A 12,919-nucleotide genomic window follows, 5' to 3' on the forward strand; every position below is an offset into this window, starting at 1 on the left:
ACCTAGAGTTTAACAAAACAGCTGCGGGATCACTAAATGGCTGCGGGATCGCTAAATGGCTGCGGGATTGCAGAGTGTAAAAAAATACTGTGAAATGGAGTGGCTGTGTGCGAACGAACTAAGCAGTTTCTCCATCTCAAGCTTCGGCTGAAAAATGGAACTGTGGAGTTTGAAACATGAAAACCAATTTCATACCTAGGAGTTTCAATCGCTGATCAAAAAGATTAAATTTATGCTACTAAACTCCTTCAAATATTTTAATGTCTCATCTAGTCACTAAGAGCGGTCTCCATAGTCTCCAAACCTGCTACTGGAACCTGTCTGAGAACTAGAAGACTCCCCATAGTCACTAAACGGCGGGATCCAGAATCACCGAAACCACCAAATCTATCGTCTATTTCCTCTTTCATCCTAGCCAGCTCTTTAAACTTGGAACCTATATCACTTTCAATCATCTTAACTTTTCTAATCTGTTGGTCAGTATGGATAAGGATAGCATTGCCCGTCCTACCAGCACGCCCTGTTCGCCCAGATCTATGCACAAAAATCTCTGAAGTTGTTGGGAGCTCATGATGAATAACCAGATCCACATTAGGAATATCAAGACCGCGTGCAGCTACATCGGTAGCAATCAACACATTAAAAGGGCTCTCATGAAATCCAGCAAGAGTCTTCTCTCGCTGATTCTGTGAAATATCACCATGAAGAGGTTCACATGGAAGTACCCGACCCAGTGCCACCGACAGACTATCCGCATCTCGCTTTGTTTGAGTGAAAACCATACATTTGCCTAAATTGCTCCACCTTAGTTCCATTTCTTCCCAACATTTAACCGGCAGCGATTAATGACACAGAGTCGTGTTTAATTGAAACACGTCTTCTAAACAGGTGTAAAGTTGTGTGATTTATTGTTTATGCCAGCATGTAATTGATCCCTATTAGAACTCTTTCCCTCAGGCACGCGGAGTTATTCAAACAACCAGTTAATAACCCAATTTTCACGCGCGGCAGTCAAAAACGGGCTCCAAAGAACCGAACATTTCTCCCAGACCACCACGAATTTTCCAAATCGGTTTCTGGGTTATCTAATTAACCCACCTGGCAACAAAACCCATGTTTTATTTTTTTGAAATTCGCTACCATTTGGGCAAATCGAGCATGTAAAGTTTGACGTTTTTCTGCTGTTTGCGTTTTTTTCCTGAGTTAATTTTTCTGTTCTGCACTTTTTGCATTCGTTTTTCTTATCTGATCTATTGTTTTGCAGGTGTGTTGGATACCACTGGAGTGCTTGAAGATGGTGAAAGGGATTGAAACGACTTACTGTCCATCAGGCTCTTATTAGTCTTACAATTGCACTGAAACGATTTCGAACTGGGAGGTTTGGCAAGCTGAACAAGAGGGTAACATTCCCTAAAACACTAGATTTGTCACCTTAGATGAGTGGAAAGGGAAATGGTTTGCTCATATACAAGCTTTATGCTGTTGTTGTGCACGTCGATATGCTTAATGCGTCCCTTTTTTTTTTTTTTTTTGGCATTATGTTTGTTATGCAAAGGACCTGCATGGATCATGGTATAGAATACTGCTCAGTCATCAGCGGCAGAACCAAGAACACTCAGTAATGATAAAGACTTTGTTGACTCCCAATTTAATTTGGCATTATTCAGAAGCTTTGACATCAACCAGTTCTCCAAATGGATTACAGGGATTATTGCAGTACTTCAATTTGGTTGAGGGTCTCAGTTGAGAAAATAAAGGATGATTTAGTAAAGCAATGGGAAGTTTCACAACCAGATGCTCAACTATCTCTTCCATATGCTCTTGCCCATCATTAGTAAGTTTAATTCTCTGCTTCTAATTGATAAGGTAGCTATCCAAATGTGAAATCAACTCAGAAATCTGCCACTAAATGATGAATGCCTCCTACAGGAATCAACAGGTCAAAGCTTGAACAGGGAGGCATATTTTTTTTTTTTTTTTTTATTGAAGCCACAGTGAAAACTAAGAATGGAGATAGCCCTAAATTGTTTTTCTCTTTTTTTTCTTCTCTGAAATTGTAAAATTTTTATAAAAAGGATTAATGATTTTCAATTTCAGGCAGCAAATACTTCAAGAAAAACATGTTAAAAACAAGACTTTGACTGAGGTCCTAGGCTGGTTTTTCATCGATCTGAGCTGGGTGACTAGGATAGGATCCATGTCGGGACAATTCTGGAGATGCCCATGTGGTCGGTTTTTTTATTAGATGCATGTAACTTGTTAAACCTTGAAACAGCTGCAGGATTGTCAGATAGTTGCGGGATTGTCAGATAGCTGCAGGATCAGGGCAGTTTCTGCAACTAAGTTGCAAAACCTTATTTGAACAAGATACAGTGTTTTGAAGACCACTACAAAGCATAACCAGACAATTTTGGACAATTTGAACCTATTCAAAGCACTTGAGTTTTATTTTTTCATTTTTTTTTTTTATTTTTTTTTAATTTTTTTTAATTTTTTTATTTTTTTTGAATCAATTGAAGTGATGAAATTTATTTTGTCTCCTATTTTTTTTTTTAACAATTCTTTTTCTGATCCTCCAGATCACACAGAGTGCAGGAGGAGAGCATACTCAAGAATTATTATTTTGTCTTTTTTTACTTAACAATCCTTTTTCTGATCCTCTAGATCACACAAAGTGCGAGAGGAGAGCATACTCAAGGATTATTAATTTTTTTTTTCAGATGTAAGAAATAAGGTCTCCTAATTACACTTCCCCGGCAACGGCGCCAAAATGTTTAGTCAATTTAACGTCTTAAATTGCTCTACATAAATTATCAATCCGGGTATCGTAAACTGATGAAGTGTGGTGCACTATATGTGCTTAGTTAACCTTTCTCTTACTTCGTTGTTTTATAGTTTATGTTCAACTCTTCCTAAAACTCTGCTTCAAACACATGTGTTGTGTAAAGCACGATTAAGAAGTAGTCAGAAATAAGTCCAAAAAGTAATCAAGCTCTAAGGTGACAAGTAAGAAAAACCACTTTAAAGACCAGTTATAATGTTAAACTCTTCCTAAAACTCTGCTTCAAACACATGTGCTGTGTAAAGCACGATTAAGAAGTAGTTAGAAATAAGTCTAGAAAGTAATCAAACTTTAAACTTGCAAAGAAAGAGCTTGAAAGGAATAACTTGAAATGAAACTGAAAGCAAAGAACTTGAAATGACTTGAAAGTAAATGACCACTTCCAATGGCACTAGACACCATTCATGCTGCTGCAAATAAAAGAAAAGAAAGTCACTTTTAAAACCAAAGATAAAGATTATCTCTCTCTAACTCGCTGCTTCAAACACATGTACTGTGTAAAGCACAGAAAGAAAGTAGCTTAAGTTGAATTAGAAAAGTGATTAAATATGAGAAAATCTACCTTAAAGACTAGTGATAACGTTTTGCTCTTTCTAACTCTCTACTTCAGCCATATGTACTATGCAAAGTATGATTAGAAAGTAGTGAAAGAATAGTCTAAAAAGCACTCAAAGCCAACTGCAAGTTAGTGGTATTCTGATCCTTAAAAGATAACAATTTATGATAAAAGATCATTCATGTGTTAGCAGAACTTTGAGAAATAAGACTAAAAATCAGCTATAAAAACAAAGGCAGCAGCTTGAACCTGTCAACTTCAAATACCATTAGTTTGTAAAGCAAATACATAAACATAAAAACAAATCCCGGGAGAAAATAAAATGCAATAATTCAAACTGTACAAGGCAGGGGCCCCCTTCTACCTATGAAATCAAAGCATACTTAAAATTGCATGAATGAAAATCTAATCTACCTTACATTCTACAAAGCAATATTTACAAAATGAAATCTAATCTACTTACAACCTAATATGCTCCATGACATCTACTTCACATCTCCTTCCATGTTGAGAACATCAAAGCTTTATTCAATTTCTTCAAAAGTGCAAAGTACAACAAAGCTCTCCAAAGAGAGACTAAAAAGAGACTAAAGAGACTAAAAAAAAGACTAACTAATGAAGGAGAGAGATCTCCTATTTATACAAAAAGATGAGAGCCATCTCATTAATGATAATCCATGAATCTCTCCCTCTACCTCTAGAGTCCTAATCAAAATAGGAACTGATAAGACACATGTCTTTTAGAGTTACAATACAATTAGGAGATGTGACACATATCCTCATGATCCCATGATTCTTTCCAACCAAATTCGAATTTGGCCTTAGAGTGCCACATAAGGGTCTTCTAGAAGTCTCCTTTCAACCTACACATGTCAACAAACTCAACCCATTTGTTAGGTATAAGCATATGCACATTATTTTCTAATGTTTAACCACAAATTCACTTAAAAGGCTTAGAAATAATAAATATTGGAAAAACATAAAGGTAGCCCAATGATAATGAAAGTGGGATGAATGTGGTGACATAGTAGTGAAATGGAGGTGAAATGGAGGTGATATAATGGACATAATAGTGAAAGTGTAATGGAAATGAATGACATTTTCAAGACTCAACAGTGGCTCCCACTCTCAACCCCTCTCCATTAAATCGACCCCTCTCCATTAAATTTGAACATGACATTTCATGAGTTAAATCCAACACAAACTACTTGATCCACACTAGATAGGTTTATTCTATTGTTAAATTTGAAAATGACATTTTATGGGCTAAATCCGACACAAACTGCTTGATCCACACTTGATAGGTTTATTCTATTGATAGATATATGTATTTTTGTTTTGGTTACACTTAAACTACACAATTGTCATTGTTATATTTTTTTAACTTTATTTTTTCTCACTTTAGGAGTTACTTTTAAAACAACGCATTTTATTTATTCTATTGTTGTATATATATTTTTGTTTTGGTTACACTTTAACTACACAATTGTCATTGTTATATTTTTTAACTTTATTTTTCTCACTTTAGGAGTTACTTTTAAAAAAACGCATTTTATTTATATTGGATATATTTTTTAATTCCATTGATTTGTTTGTATCATCATTGGTTGAAGATCAGCGAAAGTAATGTGGTGTCCGTGGCAGAAGATGAGCTAATGCGCATTCTCATATTGATGCGAAACTTTGTGCCTGGATATAAGCAAATTGTTGAGGGTGATTGGAAAGTGGCAGCAATTTCTTACAGGTCATATGATCTAGAAGGGAAAACTATTGGTTCTATTGGTGCAGGGCGTATTGGCAAAGAACTACTTAAGCGTTTGAAGGTATTCATTCTTAGGATCTAGTACTACTTCATGATGTTGCAAACTTCTTTTCAAAAATCAGTGCTCCATAATTCTTACGCATGCATGCTGTTTGTTTCAAAATTTCAATCTAATAATAATAAACATTACATGATGTTGAATTGAATTGCGTTCCTTTGTACAACCCTTCAATTGTAAGCTTCTTTACCACGACCGTCTTTCTATTGGACCCGAATTGGAAAAGGAAACTGGAGCAACATTGGAGACAAATCTTGACGAAATGCTACCTAAATGTGATGTACTTGTCATTAATATGCCTCTTTCTGACAAAACTAGGTGCGCCTTATCACAATTTCATAAATAATCTCTCCCATTATTCACTCAAACATCAATAGCACCTATATATTTTGTACAACTTGTGAACAAAAACCTAATTATTGTTTCTCTTGCCCTTTCCTTTTGGTTACAGTAGGGGAATGTTTAACAAGGAAGGTGTTCTCTACCAAGCCTAGCTTTTCTCTCAGAATCTTAACATCCCCTTTGCAAAGGGTTTCATTAGAATGACAACAACCCGCATTTAAAGCATTTCTCCACCCATCCTAATTAGAAATACAATTTTGGGTTCTCTACTAATTTTCTCCACACCCATTTAATCTAACAATGGACATAGAGCATGTATATTTATACTTGTGTGTTGGAAATACCATTTTATACTTTAATGTTTATTATTTTTGTTTTATTATTATTACTTGAATTTCTTCTTAACAAGTGGTTGTGTTTCTTTTGGTTTTAGTGAAAGTATGGGCTCCAATGTTGGCTCTCTTATTATGGAGTATAATTCATCTTTGAGAATTTTTCAATTATTAAAGTAGGTTAGTCAATTGCTTAAAATATTAAATTTATTTCAAAAAGTTTTTGTTACTTTATAGGTTAGACACTGGCTTGAAATATTAAACTTATTTCAAAATGTTTTTGTTACTTTATAGATAAGGCGTAGATTTCTTGGCTCTATGATGAAAATAATGAAGGGAAAATACATGTTAATATGTTACTTGTGCTCTTTGACTAAAAAATACACGGTGAGAGAAAAATGTATATTATGCTAATTGAGGAATGTTTTTCACTTGTCGAACTTATAGTATTGAATTTAACACACTAACACTTTACAACAATGAACTAACAATATTCATGATGAAAATAGCAATATGGAAGATTTATCTGCATAATGAAAAAGGCAATATGGAAGATTCTGATCACGTTCCAAGGCATTTCTTAAAATGTGGATGTGACAAAAGGTTGTTGTGGAAGTTTTTGTTTGTATATGGAAAATTTCTTGATCATTGTGTATAATCCTAATGTTGATAGATATGTCTACTAAATGCTTCCAGTTAATGGGGCATTGATTTGAGCATTCAATATATTTTTATTCTTTATCAAAGTATTCTTTTGTTGTATTTGTATTTTTCAATTTATGCCTTACGGCGTTTCCTTTGCAACATCTGGTGCAAATGCTAGTATATCTTACCTCATTTTATGGTTAACATTGTATAACAAAAACATGCGTTGTGTTATGTAATATTGATTGCCAAGACGATGATCCAAATTATGTTCAACATATATCAGGAGATGATGAGGATGAGGATGAGGATGATGGTGGTGAAGGAGGAGATGATGATGATAGTTGCGGTGTTGGTGATGATGTGGATCAGAGTAATGAGGATGGTCAAGATGATCATGAGGATGATCTTGGTGGTGGTAGCTAGGCATGCACATGCATTGTTTTTTATGAAGAAATTATTGTGTAGAATGACATTGTTATGTTTAGATGGGTGTTGTGAATTTACCCTATATCAATGAGACATTTTGATTTTGTAATCATACGATGAGTTTGATTTATGTATGTTGTTAATTTATCGTAGAATAACGATATTCATGAAATATTTTGATTTGTTAACCATATTTGAATTTTACTTGTTTTGATTAAAAATAATACTGATTTTATTAGTATTATGTTGCTATTTTATACATGTTTTGAAAATTGTTAATGACACATTGTTATTTTTTTGGATGGATGTTGTCAATTTCTCTTAAATTTCTTTACAAATGATTTTGAATTGTGATATCTGCTTTAATGATATTTAGAAACTATCATATATTTCACTATGAATCTATAAAGGGGGTCATATATGTAAAGAAAAATATACTCTATATAAGAAGTCAAATGCAGATGTAACCATGGATGCAAAATTGAAAGTAAAATTGGATGTTAAACTAGGAATTAATACAAAATGCAAACAATTGACATACAAAGTGTTTTAAATTAGAAGTGAAAAATTGTGCAATAGTTGACACAAAGAAGGGAACAAAACATGGCATACAAAAGGATATCAAATTGGGCAAAAACAAGGACACATAAATGGGCACCAAATTAGATGCAAAAAAAGACAACAACTAGATGTAAAATAAGATGCAAAGTTGAGCGTTAAAAAGAAGCAAAAAACGTTACAAATTAATATGCCAAATGATGATGCAAATAATGGTGTAAATTTGGGATGCAAACTTGGGTGCAAAAAAGGAAAAAAAAAAGATGTAAGAAAAGACATAAAACAAGATGCAAAATGGGGCTGAAAAAAGGTGAAACCAAGGATGCCATATTGGATGTAAAAAATGATTCCTAATCACATGCAAATTTAGGCTCGAACTCAGACACAAAATTATATGCAAATGTGGACACAAAATGAGGCAAAAAAAGATGCAAATTTGGATGGTGAAAACGATGTAAAACTAGACACCAAAAAAATGCAAAATTGGATGAAAAAGTCGGTGTAAATAATGGTGCAACATTGGACACAAGTAGACACAAAAAAATGGTGCAAAAAGGGGCATAAAATAGCTTAAAATTGGATGCAAAACTTGGTGCAAAAATAAATACAAAAGTAGACGTAAAAAATGGCTCTAAATTGAATGTACCATTAGACACAAAATAAGATGCAAAGGTGGACACAACACATGACTCAACATAAGATGCAAATATAAATGCAAATTTGGATGCTCAAAATGATGTAACATTAGATGCAAGAGATGGTGTTAAAAATGATGCAAAATTGGATGAAACAAATGACGCAAAATATGGTGCAAAATGAGATGGGAAAAATAGAGACAAATCAAACGTAAATGTGGATGTAAAAAATGGTCCAAAAAAAGATGCAAAAATGGGCACAAAAATGGATGCAAAATTTGGTGCTAAATCAAATTCAACACATGGTGCAAAGATAGGCACCAAAGCTGGTGCAAAAATAGAAGCAAAAACTAGTGTAAGATTAGATACAAAACCTGGCGTAAGACTAGATGCAAAAACTGACACAAAATGGATGCATAAAAAGACGTTAAATTGGATTCAAAATATAGTGTAAACTTGATGCAAATGATGGTGCAAAAATGGAAGCAAAGAATGACACAAAATTGGAAGCAAAAGAGAATGAAAAATAGATGCAAAAAATGACACAAAACTAGAAGCAAAACCTGTCATAAAATAAGATGCAAATCTTGGTTCAAAATTTGACGCAAAAAATAATGCATAGTTTGGTGTAAAAAATGATGCAAAATCTAGCGTGAAAAAGGATGCAAAATCAGGTGCAAAAAAGGATGCTTTAAAAATTGTACAATAGAGCCAGATTTAGCGCCAGGTTGCTCATCACAATTACAAAAAAAATGCACTAAAATCTGGCGCTAAATCTGGCGCAAATCGCTGGTTTTGTTGTAGTGACATTAGTACCAGACATCATGGACAACATGTTGCAGATGAGATGAAGGCTACTTCATGGACCTGAGCATGGCTTACACTTGTATGGAGATGGATTCTTGATCGAGTTGAGGATGTGACGGGATGTTCTGAGAAACGATTGGTGATGGCATGAGGATGTACATTCTCATGGTTTCGGTGTGACGGTTGGATTAACTACCCAACTAGTTCAAACATGGTGCTGCAGCGTGTACAAAGATGTGTTAGCATTTGTTGGAGTATCATGGTAGCAGTTCACATGATGACGACACATGATGAGGTCGGCATAAGATGTTGCAGGAAGCATGTAGCTTGAGATGGAAGGGCCAGCCTTCCATGATGGGGAGCAGCATGTGGAGATTGCGACGAGATGGTCGATGGTCATGGATTGAGATGATTTCTGATGTATGACATACCGATGAGGTGTATACCTTGGTATTGTGATCTTGGTGACAGATGGTTGCTGAGATGAGATATTGTCGAGGACGACAATGACTTCCAGTGGGGGAGGATGTTAGGACCTGCGGTTTGTGCGACGGACAGGGCGACTCCACCGTGCGAAGGACGTGCGAAATATGAAACAAAACGAACCTTGGACGAGTTTATAAGGCGTTGGGTGAGCAACGAGGGGGCGGTCCCACAAGTTGGGTGGGCCGACCTACCTCATGGGCGAGAATTCGCATTATGAACGAGTTTGCTAGGCGTTTGGTGTGGGTCAGCCGGGTGACACAACCCGCCACCCGCCCGTATATATTGGAGGGCGTTTGAAGGCAAAGGATCATCATTCGATCAACACGAGTTTGAACAAGGAGTTTTGCAGTTCGTGAATGAGCCCACACGACGGGCGGAACTCGGGTGTAAAACTCATTCAAGAAAGTCGTTCGAGAAGTCATTCGAGAAGTCGTTCGAGAAAGTCGTTCGAGGAAGTAATTCGAGAAGTTGTTCGAGGAAGTCGTTCAAGGAGTTGTTCGAGGAATTCGTTTGAGAAGTCGTTCGAGAAAGTCGTTCAGGAAACTCGAGCGAGGTCGTTCAGGCGAACCGGGCGAGGTCATCGGGTGACCCGGGCGAGGTCGTTCGGGCGAGCCGGGTGAGGTCGTTTAGGTGACCCGGGTGAAGTCGTGTGGTGACCCAGGTGAGGTCGTTCGCGCGAACCGGGTGAAGTCGTGTGGCGACCCGGGTGAAGTCGTGTGGCGACTTGGGTGAACGAGCACGGGTAAACGAGTTGGGTGGACGTGCGGACGAGTGATCGGGCGAGGGCGCGCCGTGCACGCCGAAACAAAGAATCGTGCGGACGGGCGACTTGGGTAGGGCACGCCATGCACGACGAAATGGTGGAAACGGCGAAGTGTTGAGATTGTGAACGAAGGTGTGACTCGTGTGGAGGCGCCCGTGTGTGGCGACTTGGTTACGACGAGGCGTGCCCAAGTTGGGCAAAAAACATGATCATGCAACAAGGTGAACGAAGGGTTGGTGAGTCGTGCGGCGACCGTGCGGAGGCACCAACGAGCTGGGCAACCATGTTTGCCGAAGTTGGAAAATTGGCTAAGTGTAAATTTGGGGTTTCCCAAGATTTAACTTGTACTTTGTAAAAGTGAAGATTGTATAATATATTGACTCGAGCAGACTCATATTGTAGGGAGTTGGCCCTCCCTTTATACTGTTGTGCATTTCTATTGTATAATGTTGTTTATGTGAATGTTATGGGCTTTCACTTGTATAAAGTAACACATTAATACTACTTGGTTGCAAAACACAAACTAAGTAGGATAAGTGGAATGTTAGGCGTAGTCTACAATCATAAGTATTGGTGAAAAGAAAACGATTGGTAGTGCCACACCTCGCTATAAGCGGTTGGAAGACTACCGAAGTTGTAGGGGTGTGACACCGCCTGTGCCAAGCCAACCCTTAACATGATTGGATTTTTGCCCACTGAGTTTCGAACATGTAACCTTCACATCAGATAGTGACTTAACAACACACCCCATCGTAGTCTATTTTAAGCTGGTGGCCTATAATTATTATCATTTAAACTAAAGTGATCATTTAGTTAATTTTATGATATTTTTTATTTTTTATTTTTATTTATTTATTTATTTTTTTTTTTATTTTTTTTTTTAACTTTTACAATGTGAATGTATCATAAAGTAAATGTCTATATGCACTATTTAATTAGATCTCCATTCACTCTTCACCCATCTTTGGGGTTTGTACCAAATAACTAGACTTTCTTGGAGGTTACCCATCTCAGGATTCCTTTGGCTTAACTATGGATTTTACCCACAATCAAACCCATTTAACTTGTTATACCATTTGCAAAATCTTAGCAAGTATTATGCTAAATGAACTATTCATATCAATTTAAATTACAATTTTTATTAAATAAAATAAAACATATATCAATTTTGGACATTCATTTATATATTTGACCATAAATGTAAATAATAATTCATATATATATATATATATATATATATATATATATATATATATATATATCATTCTCTTTTATATTTCGCTATGAATACAAACAATATCTCAATTTATAAATATGATAAAATGGTAGTCTCTATAAAAATATATATCAATTTCCATCAAATACTTATATAATTGACTACAAATGTAAATAATATCCTAATTCATAAATATTATAAAATAATAATTTTTAGTTTCTTGATAGATTAGTACATCTATATTAATCACTTACTTTTAATTTTAGGTAAGATTGAAAATAATTGAGCCAAGAGGCTCATTCTACAATCTAGTATTCGAGTGATGTGTAATTCCTTTCATGCTCAACTTGGAGTTGACAAGTGTCCCTTAAAAATAAAAATGAAAATATTTTAAATGAAAAAACATTGTCTGCTATAATAAAAACATAACATAGATTATTATACATATTTGGTTAGTTTTAATTAGAAACGCCATAAAACATTAATAATCACATTATCATTGTGCTAACTTGATATGTTGATATTTCACTTTCACTTTTTGAGTAATAAATAAAATATTTCGACCTCTATGTTAAATAATAGAATCCTATATAACTTTGCAGAGATAAAGTAATTACAATTTAAAAAATACATATATTTCTCTTATAAATATTTCAATATAGTACTTAATAAAGTGTTTGAATATATATATATATATATATATATATATATATATATATATATATATATATATATATATATATGACATGTGAGTATATATATGTGTGTGTTTAATGTTTACCTTAGTAAAATATTTCAATGCTCAAAAGGAAAAAGTAATTAAAGGTAGAATAATTAAGACCAAAATGTGTAACTTATTCAATGCTTAATATGAAATATAATAATAATAAATTATTCAAAAATACAATTTAAAAAAATGAAAAAGGGATTAAATCTTTTGACGTGTAACTCTTTTTTCAAGTTTGCATTTTTTTCAAGTTTTACATTCTAAAAAGAGGTTTCCATATAATGACATTATGAAAAAAGGATTAAATCTCTTGACGTGTAATTCTTTTTTCAATTTTTGCATTTTTTTAATTTTTACATTCTAAAAAGAGGTTTGCATATAATGACATTTGATCCCTCTAGGCTCTTGGTGGATCTGGTTTTATTTTATATTGAGTTTTTCATCTGCATAGCAATTTGACAATTAGCCACCATTTGTGCTTTATATGTTTGAGATGATTTTCTTTAGTGTTGTTAAGTGTATATCTCAAATATGTATGCAACAATTCCTATTGTGATAATGCCTACCTTTGTCCAATTGCATCAATGACACCATTATTACCTTTGGCATAAAATTCAACTAGAAATGGTTCTGGTTCATAAGCGATTAATGTGTGATTTTTCATATGCATAACAATCTAATAATTAATTGATCATTTTCAACTTATATGTTGTTTGTGGAATTCAATTATTCAAGTTCTACTAAAATCACTTACAAATTCA

At 34.7% G+C, this 12,919-nt stretch overlaps 1 pseudogene; it reads right to left on the bottom strand.

Moving 5' to 3' along the window:
- Nucleotides 1-269: 269 nt before the first annotated feature.
- LOC149190641 (DEAD-box ATP-dependent RNA helicase 53 pseudogene) lies at nt 270-782 on the bottom strand (annotated as a pseudogene).
- Nucleotides 783-12,919: the final 12,137 nt, after the last annotated feature.

Source organism: Pinus tabuliformis, chromosome 3_1 (assembly GCF_031772625.1).
Source record: "Pinus tabuliformis cultivar Carrire ecotype Pingquan chromosome 3_1, CPIR1, whole genome shotgun sequence".
NCBI lineage: Eukaryota > Viridiplantae > Streptophyta > Pinopsida > Pinales > Pinaceae > Pinus > Pinus tabuliformis.